Genomic DNA, 14,353 nt, shown 5'->3' on the forward strand with positions numbered 1-14,353 from the left:
ATAAATAGAGTTCATCTGTCAAAAATATTTCTAAAATATTTTTGCAAATCCATAGTTTTCCGTTTAAAAACTGCTATTTTTCCATTGCCTGTCTTGTTTTTCCTAAAAGGAGAAAAAAAATCCCAAATATAAATAGTGCATTTGCTGTTGTCTTTTTACTAAAGCTTTAAATTTAAGAAATAATAGATGCCTGTCTAGACAACCCTAAAATTGTTTTAGTTACTGATGTATGGATGACTGATAAATGTCATCTTTTTCTGCCTGCAGTACATTTTGCATCCAGTCTACTGACATTCGTGAATAGCTGACCTGATTCTGCATTTTTTGTTTGCATGAAGCATTTAGAATTTTACTATGATGAAACTTCAAGATACAATATGCAAAAAAAAAAAATGCTTTTTGTCTTCTTCGCTTTTCTTTTTTTCTTTTCTTCTTTTGTTTGTTTCCTTGACTATTTCATGAAAAGCTCCATTAATGAAAAAGGTTGCATAACTTTCCAGGTGGAATAGCAATTACTTCCTCAGATTTATGTTCTCCTGCCTTTGCTCAGCTAAAAGGTAATGGGAGAGCATGGAATTAATGAACTACTTTCATTGAAACAGTTTTGCTTTTGAATGCAGTCCAAATGTGCTTATTGTTTGCTACTTAGCACTATGAAATCTATTACAAAAAGCTGTAAAAGAAGCCATATTTCTATCATGAGTTTGAGAATGGAGTTCAGAAACAAGTTTATGACTGAGATTCTGAATTCATAGCTAGATTTGGAGTTCTTGTTGCCAGCATGTCTGACTCGGCAAACACATGACAACTATTCTTCATTCTACACTCTGCAAAAGCTGCTCCCATTTGAGATATAGATTTACCAATCAAGTGTAGCAGAAAGGCAAAACAAAAGCCCATATCACTATGTTAGGGAATTTTCCCCCTGCTGGAGCCATCATTATAATGAGATCATATCAACACCAAAAAAGAAACAATATAGTTTCAGAGTTGAAAGAAAGAGACCATTTAGGTCAAGTTTAAAAAACCATTTCTATACTGATATTTATTAAAATAATCCCTAAATGACATAAACAACCCTAAAACAAATCAATAAATCAACTGTATGTTGACCTGAGTTGGAATGTTATACAATACAACTATATGGTTATGTAAACAGTGCATTTACTTCAACATAGTCTATGAGTATGCATGAACACTGCATGTACCTCTACATTCTTAAGTTGCAAATAATATGTTGGCTTGAATATGGAAGAGATAATTTTTGGTAGTCTCAATATCTGAATTTGAGGGAAAAAGTGGAAATAAAAGAAAGGAAAGAAAGGAAACAAAAGTGTAAGTACAAGAATTGAAGAGAAAGTGCAAGTATCATACAGGTAGTCTTCAATTGTGACCACAACTGAGCCCAAAATTTCTGTTGCTAAGTGAGACATTTGTTACCCAAGTTTTGCTTGGTTTATGACTTTTCATTTTATGAAGCCATTTTATGACTTTTCCAGCCACAATTGTTAAGTGAATGACTGCAATTGTGAAGTTCGTTGTCAAAGTTCCAAGTAACACCCCCAACAAAAGAAGACTCCGAGGCTTGATTTTCCTCAAAGTTCCATTTTATTAGAGATGTCATATTGGCATATCTGGGAAAACCCAAATCTGAAAGCTTCCAGGTTTTCTCCATCCAAAAGAAAGTCCAAGTCCCTGCCCAGCACCCATATGTCCATTACATGGTCCAATCCAAGCATCATCCTAACTGAAAATGTCTCCCAGTCACAGCCCTCCAGGTGCAGGGCAAGATGTCCTTGGCTCTCTGTGAAAGGAATGTTATTATGACTATATATCACCCCTGCTCCATACAATCCTCACTCCCAGTTTCCTATAGCAGTAAATGTGGCAGGCCTGAAGGCTCAATGCAAAAGATGGCTTCCAGGCCTGACATTAGTAACATAATTGTTAAGTGAACTTGACTGTTCTGTTGACTTTGCTTGTCAGAACGTCGCAAAGGATGATCATATGACCCTGGAACACTGCAACCATCATAAATATGAGTCAGTTGCCAGCTGTCTGAATTTTGATCATATGACCACAGGGATGCTGCAATGGTCGTAAGTGTGAGAAATGATCATAAGTCACTGTTTTCAGTGCTGATATAACTTCGAATGGAACTAAATGAACTCTTCTACCTATATTAAAATGGACTACCTATATTAAAATGTTAAAAAATAGATTAATTGCTAACAGAGACGCTGAAAGTGGATGAAAGAAAACAAAGTTAAAAATGATTAGAAAAAAGTGAAAAACTTTTACAAAGTATGATAGAGGTATGTGTAGCAATGTTAATAGAAAGTAAGAAAAAGGATGCTTGGTAATAGGATGAAGTGAAAGGGGCCATGGATGCAACAGAAATGCTACAAAAGTTGCCAAAAATGAGAAGGCATATTATGAATATAGAGAAAAATATCATTCCAAACAAAGTCAAGGAATGGTTAATATCAAAAGTGGAAAAGAAAAGGCAGAACAAATTTGATGGAATTCTTTTTTTAAAAAAAAGTTATTGAAATGGGTGAAGGAAACTAAGAGCCTCAAGCTAATTGAATAAAATTAAAAATGAAAGTGATGAAATTTGGGAGGATGAAACTAAACCAAGGGAATGGTGGAAAGAAACTTTTTATGAGATTTATATGGGAATAAGAGTAATATTGTATGTTGAGGAATGAAATTGAAAATAATGTTATGAATGTTAATGTTCAAAAATTGTTAAAAGAAAGTCATAAATGCCATGAAAATTTTTAAAGCTGCAGGCATAGATAGTGTAACTTAAATATTTTAAATCTTAAAATATAGAAGTGGCTTGCATAAGGTGTAACTATGAAAATTATTTAACATGTGTGAAGGCCCCATCTGTTCTGATGACTGAAGGACAACTCTTTATTGCAGGGGCTTCCAATCTTGGTAACTTTAAGCCTGGTGGACTTCAACTCCCAGAATGCCCCAGCCAGCTTTGCTGGCTGGGGCATTCTGGGAGTTGAAGTCCACCAGGCTTAAAGTTGCCAAGGTTGGAGACCCCTGGTTTATTGTATGTCTGTAACATAATATAGCAGATAATAATATGTAAATCATCATCAGCTGATAAGATTTTTATATGATAGAAATAAAACATGTATGAGAATAGTAAAATGTTCAACATTGAGCAGGGAATAAGACAAAGATTATGATGTTTGTCTTAATGTATTTGTGAATAAATGTGTAAAGAATGCTTATGTTGATTTTACAGCTGTATTGGTTCAGGACATTAATGTAGGAGACATGCAAATGATGCAATGTTTTCTGAGAACTGAAATGATTTGCAGTGATTGTATAATGCACTATAGAATGTGGATCTTAAAATTAATATATCAAAGACCAAAATAGCTGTGCCTGACAATGAATATGGAATGAGTGACTGCACGTTACACAGAATTAGAAAAATTAAATAGACTAAGTAGATAAATTAGTACCTTATTAGGAAGTTTACTAAAAATAGAAAAATGGGGAACTTTTAAATGTGTAAATATTTGTAGAAAGATTGCAGGTAACATACGTTATGTTATGAGGAACATTTCAAGCCAAATTGTGAGAGCTGGGGATATCAATCAATTGATAGAATAGGAATGAACGTCAAGGAAAAATGGCTATATATAAAGTAATGCTTCTGTCAATTTTGTCTTATAGAATAGCTGGGTGTGCCTGAGGAATGTAGACATTGAATACAGTGAGAGTGGAATATTTAAGTGTGTTTCCTCAAACTAAAAAGGAGAGAGCAAAAATACTGTTTGAATGTGGATGGAACTAAAAAGTGAGTGACCGTGATGCAGATGATTTGGTCACATAGAATGAATACAGTGAAATTGAACAACAAATTTTAAAAGGAAGAATAAACGGGGTCAAGACAAGTGGAAGATCAATAAAATTTTGGTTGGATGGAGTTGATGAGAAGTTTAAAGAACAAAAGGCAATGTACAGAGCAGTGTATTGTTGTGATGGAAGTAAAGATAGTTTGCAAAGATAGAAAAGTATGAAAAGGTTTAGTGAATTGTGCTAGTGGTTTTAATTATATTTCCTTTGCTTTCTTTAGTTCTTTTGTTTTGTTTTTCTCTTTGGTTTACTAATTTTCATTCCTTTCTGCACTCTGTATAATGTTGCCAACTATGAAATGGAAGAACATGATGACTATGTACAATATGTACTGTATGTCATGTTTGAACAACAGATAGCAAATTACACTTCTCATAATGTTCTCTTGACTTGATTATTTTTATCTAATGCATATCCACAATGCAACTTTTTTATTTGGGTATCTCCCTGCAAAGCTAAAAAAAAAATGAACAAAGAACATAGGTTTTGCATTTGGCTAACAGTTTGAAAAGGAAAAGAAAACACACATAAAACACAGGCTAATAGTGTAAAGATCTAGTGTAGAGGTGGTAGACAGGTATCAAGGGAAAATGTAAATTCTGAACCACCCTTAAACTCACTGGATTCATAAATTGGAATTCTTAACAGTTTACAAGATTTTGTGATAGATTAACATATACTAAAAATATGGGTAAGAAGGCTATGACTAGGGTGTTAGTTAACAAGCTACAAAAGAATTCCAAATAAGCTATACTGGCATTACAGAACAAACACACAATAGATTTATTGAGGATATTTTCTGATATAACTAATAAGAGCAGTATTAAATACACTGCACATTTACATTTTCCAAAGAGCCTTGAAAAAGACTTGTTTTGAAAATAGAGACCTATACGAGAGAACGGAATGAAAAAGTGAATTAAAATGAGGAAAAATGATAGTAGAGGATAAGGGTGATAAATATGATATGTATCTTTAATGATGGAGTTATTCCCTTGAGAAATCCACAAAAGCATTACAGATAACTCTGCTGCTCCAATCTAGTGCATCAGAGCCTTTGAAATACATTATATTCTCATTCAGAATAAAAATGTTTACTCGAATACAAAAATATTCTGCTTAATGGATTTTTTTTTTGAATTAAGCTTCTTTCTTTAGGCTATAGAAAAAAGAAGATTGAATAGTATACATCTGAATAATTATATATTAATATCAGATCTGAAGTTACATTCTGCTTTTTAATGCCATCTGGGATGTTTTTCAACAAAATCACCCAAACATATATTTTTGTTGGATAACAGTGACCAATTGATAAAAAAAATGTCTAGTAACTTTTTTCTATAGCAGTAAAGATCAGCGATGGCACATTTGTTGATTTGTGAGTGGACTGCCCCTCATACTTCAGTATATAATGATCCTCTGAAACTTCCCAACTTTAAAACTGAATTGGTTTGGTTTGGTTTTTTTATGCTTGCCCTGTGCAGTTTATTTGAGTAGACGGGAAAAAATCATTTTAGACAACATTTAGTAATAAAAGGTGATCCAAAAGCTTTTAAATAATATCTTTCTTGAAGTAAAAATCTTTACCAATGCACGAGAGGCCAGAAAACTTAGCCTTGGAGAAACCACACTGATAATGTAGATTGAGAACTGTCCCTAGAAATAACACTCAATGAATATGTTAATTTTGTGTCCATGAGATGTATAGCAGAGAAGAAACAATGGCTTCCCTTATGGGCCATCCTTCTTTTCTTCCAGCTCATTCGAGGCACAGTTTGAAACTATGCAGTGGGAGCAGCACTTATTAGCTTCTCAGAAAGGCTTTTACTTTTAAAGCGATAAAATAAAAAAGAACATGGTGCAAAAGCTCTCAGACTACCTTATATTATTAGTTAAATTTAAATTCATAATTGCTCTGAGATATATCACAGAGCACTTTAATACAAATTTAAAATGTTAGATTTATAACTCGTGACGACTAATAGGGTCAGTTTGCCCATCATTAAGGAGCATATAAAAACTGCTGCATTAATTTATCAGGAAGAAGAGATATCCAGATCTGTCCTTTTCAGGTAGAAGAAATAAATTGAACCACGGAATGGGAAGAAAATAAATGTGATAATAATGATAAGAATTGGGTTCAATCCCAGAGCAATTGGATTATCACTTGAACATCTTTGGTATTGACAAAATCACTACTGGTCAATTGCAAAAAGCAGTTTTACATGGAACTGCTTACATCCTAAGATGATCATTTTAACACCTCTGAAAGTCCACATGTGCCTATCCAGATCCTTGGGAATGGATCAATAGATGGATAACAATGTCAAATCCAGTCTAAACATCTAGCTGACCATGCAATACACCATAATAAATTGTAAATAGATTTTAGGCTTTTTGGTGAAATCTGCCGTAGAAGTAGGCCAAGGATCTCAGGTCTCAAAAAGAATCACTGCTCTCATTTGATTCCACCAACCTCCCTTCTTCAGATCTGTTTTTTTCTGATGCTACTTCAAACCAATGGTGTTCTCAAGCCTATTTAGAGCTATAGTCAAAGCTTGCTTTCAATATTGCAACCCATTGGGTTAAGTCTACATACAGCAAATCAAATACTTACTTTGAGTCTTGTGAGGACATCATCACATATGTTTCTAAATTAGCCTTATCTGCATTGTGTTAGTACAGGGGTATCAAACTCAAGGCTCACAGGTCAAATCTGGCACACAGGGTGCTTAGATCTGGCCCACAGGGCTGCCCTGGAGACAGCAAATGACCGGCCCATGGTGCCTCTGCCAGCAAAAATGGAGCTTGGAAGAACTACCTGTGGTTCTCCCGGGCTTCAGTTTTGGCTGCGATGGCCTTCTGCAGCTCAATGCCAGCAAAAATGGAGCTCCATTTTCCCTAGCAGAGGGCTAGCAAAACAAACTAAAAACAAAACAAAAGGAAAAATGTTTCCCCTTTTGCATTTGAGCATGCAAGAAGGGACAGAAAGGGAGAAAGGGAAAGACAAAGAAAAAGATGGGAAGAGACAAGGAAGAAAAAATAAAGAAGGAGGAGAAGGAGGAAGAAAGGTGAATGAAGAGGGAAGGAAAAAGAAGAAAAGGAAAGAAGGCAGGAAGGAAGGAGGGAGGGAAGGGAGGAGGAAGGGAGGAAGGAGGGAGAGAGGGAAGAAGGGAGGGAGGGAGGGAGGGAGGGAGGGAGGAAGGAAGGAAGGAAGGAAGGAAGGAAGGAAGGAAATTATAATGACAGTGAGGAAGGGTCTGAGGGAAGTTCTACCTTAGCACTTGGTCATCACAGGTGCCCCCTGACATGAGTGATGCCCACCCCAGCCACACCTACCCCAGCCCCCTGAGGTCAAACACAATTCTGATATGGCCCTAAATAAAATTGAGCTTGACACTCCTGCATTAGTACATGATCATTGGTGGACTACAGGGTGCATTTAGGGTAGTTAGATCCACCTTGCCATTTTAGCTATACAATTTTTCTAAGACAGGATTTAATTAAATGAAAATGTATTAGTAAAGGTAGTTTCCAAAAATATGTTCGAACAAAATAATGCGTATGGGACCAGAATATAGTCATTGTCAATATATTAGGATTAGAGTCCCTTCATATATTCTACACTCCCAAGCGAGTAAGTAATTTAATGGAGAAATTAAAAATAGACAACATTCAAATATCTTATACTTTATATATATTAGTCCCAAAGTTTGTTCCTGGGTGTCAAATCCTTACCAGTTCAATTTAGAAAAAAATAACTCACAGTAAGTCTCACTAAGGGTACTATCAAGACTGTAAAAGGTTAATATGCTGAAGTTTGGAAGCTTCATATGCCAAACCTCCACACATTTATTAGTGAACTCATTAATGCAGGGTTTCTGGAAACCATTTGAACATTTTTCTCAGAATGCAAACATCATGGACATAATCTGTTTCAACTCCTACCCTCAAAACAAGGCTATAGAGCACTGCACACCAGAACAATTAGACACAAGAATAGATTTTTCCCGAACGCCATCACTCTGCTAAACAAATAATTCCCTCAACACTGTCAAACTATTTACTAAATCTGGACTATTATTAATCTTCTCATTGTTCCCATCTCTCATCTCCTTCCACTTATGACTGTATGACCGTAACTTTGTGCTTGTATCCTTACAATGTATATTGATATTGTTTCCTGATTGCTTATTTGTACCCTATGACTATCATTAAGTGTTGTACCTTATGATTCTCGATATCTTTTCTTTTATGTACACTGAAAGCATATGCACCAAGATAAATTCCTTGTGTGTCCAATCACACCTGGCCAATAAACAATTCTATTCTATTCTATTAAAGGGCTAAGCATATTTTTTTCCCAGATAATCTTGAAAATTGATCCTGAAATATTTACCTTCTTGTCATTAATGTTTTGGAGTTGTTTCTCTTTCTTTCTTAGCTCAAAATTTAGCCCATGATTGCTAGAACGCTGGGTCTCTTTTCACAACACTTTCATTTCAGCAGTTGTGTGGCTACACATTTGTTGTGCATTTGTTACTGCCCTAGTGTATTCTTAGGGAGGGAGGTGAAAAAATTCACAATTGTACCCACAGCCACCCAGTCAATACCTTGCCCACATAAACCATTATTTACTGTAAACACTGTCAAGTTTCTAGATCCAAAGCTATTTTATTGAATATTTGCAGTAATGTATAAACACACATGTAACATTACATTAGGGTATTTTGATTTCTAATTCCTACTGGTCTGATGCTGTTTAAGAATTGAAATTTGGGCATATGATGGTACAAAAAAAGGTCAAACTCCTATGTTATGTGAATACCAGTCAGCCACATTTGTTTTCTACCCTAAATTGCCATAGAAATCTTATTTTCCACACGTTTATCAGAAATAAAAATGAAACACCAAGAACCGGTATTTCATAAAAAGCCAGGGAAAATATTAAATGGAGAGATAAGACTTGACTCCAATTCTGATAGAAATCTGTATTGAATCTATTTAGCCTGGTCTAACTTTTCAATCTATGTCACTTTTTATACAGGAGTAATTTTCAGCTGCTATATTTATGTATGTACTTACTTGACATCAGTATTATTTTAAGTTCCCAGAGATTTTGAATCTGTTTCTTTCTTTCTGGAATATGCAAATTTATTCTTCAAACTTAAAAACTGAAGTTGAAACTACTATGAAAAATGCTGAATTTAAGAATCATACTGGTGATCCAGTGTGATGCCTGCCTGCCTGCCTGCCTGCCTGCCTGCCTGCCTGCCTGCCTGCCTGCCTGCCTGCCTTCCTTCTGTCCTTCTACAATATCTAGAATCCTCTGTAGTAACCATTTTAATATTCCTTCTTATCTTGTTTCTATTCAGGTGCAAGTTAATATAGGTAGATATCCACAGATAATATGACTAATTAAACTAAAAGACCCCTTCTCATTTTGATATACATTTTTCATAATAAAAAATACTGTTGGTATCAGTGTCTGAAATAAATTTTATAGGAAAAGAACATTACTTAATTTATAAGTTAACATAACATAATAACAGAGTTGGAAGGGACCTTGGAGGTCTTCTAGTCCAACTCCCTGCCGAGGCAGGAAACCCTGCACCATTTCAGACAAATGGCTATCAATTTGAATCAGTTATCTCTCAATGTTATGTCCTTCAACCATGCTGTACTAGAATTCCCACAGTGTTAACCAGTTTATTAGACTGAAGATGGAGTTGAATCTTGTGTACCTGGAGGGCACCAGGAAAGATTGACTTAGAATAATTTATAATATTTAAAATATTCAAAATGAAAAAAAAGAGCATACAGTAGTTGTTAGGATGTTCTTTCACTTTCCTTACTGTAATTCTCTAAAGCCCTCCAGGAAATCCTCAGATTTATATTTTCTGCAGCCTTCCAACTAAAAATGGTTCATAAAACTACTAGCAAAACCAAAATATATCAAAGATCCAACTCACAAGATAAGCCAGTAGCAGCAGTTATTCTGAAGTATTAAAAGACATCATGTGATATCATTACTTTTCTGTTAAATATAATAGTGCATTAGTCCAATTAAGTTCTTCCCAAGTATTTGGGATCAAAATTAGATTCTACCCTCTCCATACAATTAGAAACATTTTACTGAATGTCAGATGGGCAGCAAATAAATTTTATAAATAAACAAACCCTAAGGAATTGGGGAAAGTGTTTGCCAGGTCCTATCCTATTCACTCATGATACTATTACAGAACAAGTCACCTTAATTTATATTTCTCAGCTGATGTCAATTTTCTATTGGAGAATGAAAAACCATCACTCAGTGTGGTGTATTTAGAGCAGTGAAGCACTAATGTCATTCTTGCCTCTCCAGGTTTCTAATTCCTAACAGGAAAAGTAGTATGTAGCATCTAACTGAAGTGATCGTATTTTCTTCTATGTGATGTGTTGCATCACCAAGTGTGTCTATGTTTCTCCCTGTATTACATTGCTGTGTGCTTGGGAACAGAAGATACATGGGGTTATGTAACTCAGATGTAATAATTAAGTCACAGAAAATGTGACTAAGTAAACTGTAAAGGTTTAGATGTACAACGGAGGGTTTGCTTAGAAAAGAGAAGTCATCAACATCTCAGGATCAATGGCCTCTCTGAAAGGAAAGGATTTTTTCCCGTGGAATCTTTTTTCCTACGCTCCACAGATAAATATGATCAAACTTTTTTTGGCCAGCGTCTCTCCCTATATAAAATACAGTCCTGTTCAGGACTGTATTTTGTTTTATAATTACCATGCTTATGAACAAAATCCAGAATTCAGGGGTGAAATGCTCCCAGATCGGACCGGATCGCATGATCCGGTAGCGATCGTGACCCGTAGTTCAGTGATCCAGTAGCGATGGCAGAGCAAAGCTCTGCCCACCCACTTGGGTGTTGTTACTTCCTGCTTTTAAAAGGTAAAAAAAGAACCTGTGGGGATTTTTAGATAGGGAATTTTTAAGGGGGGGGAGGGTAAGGGCGGGTGCTGGGGGTGGCCCGCCGAGCGAGGGGCCAGTCACTGCGCGTGCTTGCGGCGGGGTTTTAATAGGTCCGAAGGTTTTGGGGGAGGGTGATGTTCCTGACGATGAGGGTGATTCCATCTGTTTGGTTAGTGGGAGAGGCAGATATGGCGGAAGTGAGGGGCCATATCGATCTTTGGGGGCGCGTGCTCGCTGTTTAAAAGCGATCAAACGCCCCGACCCCTCAGACTTCTCCCGTTCCCCAGGCGGCCAGGATCCTCAGAGCTTGGGCCTCCGGTTGATGCTGTGCAATGCACGGTCCATGGTCAATAAAACCCCCCTGCTTTGCGATCTTATGCGGGAGGGATCCGCGGACCTTATGGGCATTATGGAGACCTGGTTGGGCACAGAAGGGGGAACTCCCCTTGTCAAAATGTGCCCACCGGGTTTCCGAGCATTCCATCAACCGAGGGCCCAAGGTAGGGGTGGGGGGGTGGCGGTTGTGATTAAGGAAAGTCTGGAACCGAGGGAGACCATTGTGCCTCAGATAGCCGGTTGTGAATCCCTCTTTGTGAAATGGGGTCATAGAGTGCAGGTGGGCTTGATGATCACGTACCTGGCTCCTTGCTACATGACTACAGCCCTGCCCGAGCTGCTGGAGGTGCTTGCCGGGGTGGTGGTAGAGACCCCCAGGCTTATAGTCATGGGGAACTTTAACTTATCATCAACCGGCTTGTCATCAACGGCAGCTCGGGAGTTCATGGCCTCCATGATGGCCCTGGACCTGACACAAATAGTTGATGGCCCTACTCACATGGGGGAAGGCACACTGGATCTGATTTTTATCTCTGGACAGTGGTTAAATGATCTGGATTTAGGACATTTAATTACCGAGCCATTGTCATGGTCAGATCATTTTCTCCTTCGTCTAGACTTTCAGACCGCTGCTCAACACCACAGGGAGACGGGCCCAACATGCTGGTTCCGTGTCCGGGCCTGATGGACCCAGAGAGGTTCCTGATGGAGCTTGGGCCATTTCCTGAGGATCTGGCCCACGGCACGGCTGAGGAATTAGTTGCGGCCTGGGAACGGGCCGCGACTGGCGCTTTGGACCGTGTCATGCCTTTGCGGCCTCTGACCCGGCGCAGATCTCAACAAGCCTCCTGGTTCCCCGAGGGGCTGAGAGAGATGAAACGCCGGAGAAGACGCCTAGAGAGTGCCTGGAGATCCAGCCATTCCGAGGCTGACCGGACACTAGTTAGGTCTTATAGTAGGACTTACCTAGTGGCACTGAGAGAAGCGAAGCATTCCTACGTTTCCTCCCTCATTGTGTTGGCAGATAACCGCCCGGCGGCCCTGTTTCGGGAGACCCGCTCCTTCTTCATCAGGAGGTGAGGGATGACCCCTTACAGGGCCATGCCGAGGAGTTTAGTGGTTATCTATACGATAAAATCGTTCAGCTTAGGGATGGAATGGCTCAACAGTGGGTAGATCCAGGTGAGGGGCTGGAGACATGTCTTGTTGAGACTATTTGGGATGGATTTGACCCTGTGACTCCCGAGGACATGGACAGGTTGTTGGGGCAGTTGAATGCCACCACGTTTATTGGACCCGTGCCCCTCCTGGTTGGTGCTGGCCACACAGGAGGTGACACGAGGCTGGCTCCAGGGGATTATAAATGCTTCTTTGATGGAGGGTGTTTTCCCCGCCGCCTTGAAAGAGGCGGTGGTGAGGCCCCTCCCCAAGAAGCCCTCCCTGGACCCGGCTGTTTTAGGAAATTACCATCCTGTCTCCAACCTTCGCTTTGTGGCGAAGGTTGTTGAGAGTGTGGTGGCACGTCAATTACCCCAATACCTGGAGGAATCTGTCTATCTAGACCCGTTCCAGTCTGGCTTCCGACCCGGGTACAGTACGGAGACGGCTTTGGTCGCATTGGTTGATGATCTCTGGAGGGCCAGGGACAGGGGCTGTTCCTCTGCCCTGGTCCTATTAGACCTCTCAGCGGCTTTTGATACCATCGACCATGGTATCCTGCTGCACCGGTTAGGGAGTTTGGGAGTGGGAGGCACCATTTATCGGTGGTTCTCCTCCTATCTCTCTGAACAGTTGCAGACGGTGTTGGCAGGAGGGCAGAGATCGACCGCGAGGCCCCTCACATGTGGGGTGCCGCAGGGGTCGATTCTCTCGCCTCTCCTGTTCAACATCTATATGAAGCCACTGGGAGAGATCATCAATGGCTTTGGGGTGAGGTACCAACTGTACGCTGATGACACACAGCTGTACTTTTCCACCCCAGGCCATCCCAACGAAGCCATCGAAGTGCTGTCCCGGTGTTTGGAAGCTGTACAGGTCTGGATGGGGAGAAACAGGCTCAAACTCAATCCGTCCAAGACGGAGTGGCTGTGGATGCCGGCACCCTGGTACAGTCAGCTGCAGCCGCGGCTGACTGTTGGGGGGAAATCATTGGCCCCAGTGGAAAGGGTGCACAACTTGGGCGTCCTCCTGGATGGACAGTTGTCTTTCGAAGATCGTTTGACGACCGTCGCCAGGAGGGCTTTTTACCAGGTTCGCCTGGTTCGCCAGTTGCGCCCCTTCCTCGACCGGGATGCCTTATGCACGGTCACTCATGCTCTGGTTACCTCTCGCTTGGACTACTGTAATGCTCTCTACATGGGGCTACCCTTGAAGAGTATCCGGAGGCTCCAGTTGGTTCAGAATGCAGCTGCGTGGGTGATAGTGGGAGCCACACGTTGCCCCCATGTAACACCTCTCCTGCGCAGTCTGCACTGGCTACCTGTGGTCTTTTGGGTGCACTTCAAGGTGTTGGTAACTACCTTTAAAGCGCTCCATGGCTTAGGGCCAGGGTACTTACGGGACCGCCTGCTGTTACCGAATGCCTCCCACCGACCTGTACGCTCGCACAGAGAGGGACTCCTTAGGGTGCCGTCCGCCAAGCAATGTCGGCTGGCGGCCCCCAGGGGGAGGGTCTTCTCTGTGGGGGCTCCCACCCTTTGGAACAAACTTCCCCCTGGACTTCGGCAACTGCCGGACCTTCGGACTTTCCGCCGAGAGCTGAAGACCTATTTGTTTGTTCGCGCAGGACTGGCATAGGATTTTAATAGGATTTTAATTAGTTTTAATGTTTTAACATTTTAAAATTTGGGGTTTTATTCTAAATGTTTTAATTCGGCCATTTGTATAATAAGTTTTTTAAATTATGGTTTTATGTGTATACTGTTGTCGTTTCTTATCATGGCTGTAAACCGCCCTGAGTCCTTCAGGAGAAGGGCGGTATAAAAATTTAATAAATAAATAAATAAAAAGTAAAAAAAAAGGCTCCGACAATCGCACACCACAGCTGTGATCGTCAGAGCCTTTTTTTTTTACCTTTTAAAAGCATTTTTTTATAACCTATCACCCGAGTAGGTTGTAAAACTGCTTTTAAAAAGTTAAAAAAGGCTCCAAGAATCACAGGTGTGG

This window comes from Ahaetulla prasina, chromosome 3 (genome assembly GCF_028640845.1).
Source record: "Ahaetulla prasina isolate Xishuangbanna chromosome 3, ASM2864084v1, whole genome shotgun sequence".
NCBI classification, from domain to species: Eukaryota; Metazoa; Chordata; class Lepidosauria; order Squamata; family Colubridae; genus Ahaetulla; species Ahaetulla prasina.